The sequence below is a fragment of the Pecten maximus genome, chromosome 14 (assembly GCF_902652985.1).
Source record: "Pecten maximus chromosome 14, xPecMax1.1, whole genome shotgun sequence".
NCBI classification, from domain to species: Eukaryota; Metazoa; Mollusca; class Bivalvia; order Pectinida; family Pectinidae; genus Pecten; species Pecten maximus.
The window spans coordinates 22,815,940-22,817,893 of NC_047028.1; positions in this window are offsets into that span (position 1 = coordinate 22,815,940).

Below are 1,954 nucleotides of genomic sequence, written 5' to 3' on the forward strand. Positions count from 1 at the left end.
GGCTGGAATATTACGAATTCAGTTTTATCATGGTTAAAGCAACAGGCATTCTGAGCAGTATAATGAAGCTCGTTTAATGAGGAGTGGATTCCCTCAACATATTCTGACAATATTAACTCGACAAACATAGTACAGCCAATGTCGTTGTCTATTTGGCTTGAATGATCATTCTTAATATGCCCAGGGAGGTCATCGATTTATAATTTATAGAGTGATGAACTTAAACTATCTCACTGTTTAACCCCTCAAATACATCGAAGTAGTCAGCCGGAGAGAAATTTAAAGAAGAGGATCCTCAGTCTTCTTGTATTTGCTTTTGATGACATTAAATATCCCCCTCGCCAACACATACATCCTCACCCTCACCCTCACATACACGCGCACATACCATACTTGATAAGCTTATACAACAGACTATTCCTCAATAAAGAGTCAAATATTTTATAAAAAAATCAACAAAGCAAGCAATCTTGGTCTTCTTGCTCAACCTCATTTTTTTCGGTGATTAAAAAACCAAGGATTTTCTAGAATCGTGAGGCAAACATAATTTATTTTGTCAAATATTTCAGTGTTGAAAGCTTTCATGTTTTATTTAAACATTTTCCCCATCCCATTTTTTTAGAAATGCAAACTCTGACAAAGTAGATGTATCGTTTAGGAATTACTTCAGTTTTTTTGGCAATGCGATTGACTTTACTGCGCAAGTCCAAATATTCTCTATCTGTCGATTCAGATTTGTTTGTTTTTTTTCTTTGCTTTTTTGGCAACAAATTTCATACAAGAATATTGTAGATTGTCTTGCGGTTTGTTGTTTCTTTTCTTTTTTTCAGTTTTCTTGCTTTAACGTCTAGAATGTTTTTGATCATTTACGATATTGAAGATGTCGGAAGTAATTTAGCTTTGAACATAACGTTCCATAGAAAATTATTGTTCATCTTGTTTTTGGTTTTTGTTATCTAGTACAGGAACTTAGAAACTACATCACAAGTACATGGTAACGGAAGAATAGAGTTTCCTAAATATAAAATTATTCCTCCTCTTGTAACTCCAACACCTTTCCCCTTGCACCGAGGGAAGGGAGGTAACCCTCGTAAGTTTTTGACATTAAGAAAGGCCAGTGATTTTAAGCCAGCATTAATAGAAATATCTGAAAATATATATTTCTGACGAGAATCATTTGGTGGTGCGTTGGCATTCTGCAACTCAAAGTTATACACGTGTATTAATCAAACCTAGTTATAAAGTCAATGATACTACTAAACTTAAAAAATTATCTAGTGTTAAGACAGACTTTAGACATGCTGTGTGAAGTACAAAATGTGTGAATATCTACAGCGTTACCTGAAACATGAGCTAAAAAATAGAAACTTAGCCAATACAGCAGAGGTACCTCAGACTTGGCACAAACAAAGGGGAGACATTATTATTACCAAGTCAATATCTCTGTCAAATACAATATATATACAACTGTAAAGCACAGTCAGTGCAGCTAAATTGGAATTAGATTGAACACATAACACGGCACAGCAAACTCACTAGCAGCATTTATATAAAATAAAACACCAGCATTCTTGTTGACATAGCTGAAAAAGTATCAAATTAATTATTAGTTCACATAAATACGTGAATGTATTTCAATTAGCGCTGGATGTCTACAAATTAGAGGCCCGGTGTAACAAAGGTCAGGCCTTGTAATTGATTAATTGGCTGATAAGTACAAGTATTTATTACGGTTATTTAGTTTTAGAAATAATTTTGTGTTAGAAACCTGTATGTTCTCGTTCTGAAATGGGGCAATGTTATCGCTACGCAGGATTAACGTTACAGGTGTGCTATCTCACATTGTTGGGAAGACGGTCTTCTAACAGATGAGAACTGAACCATAAGGATGTGCGATCTCGTTATCGAATGGCGAGCAAATGTTTACCGTCATTTCGCATGATAATCGGTTGTG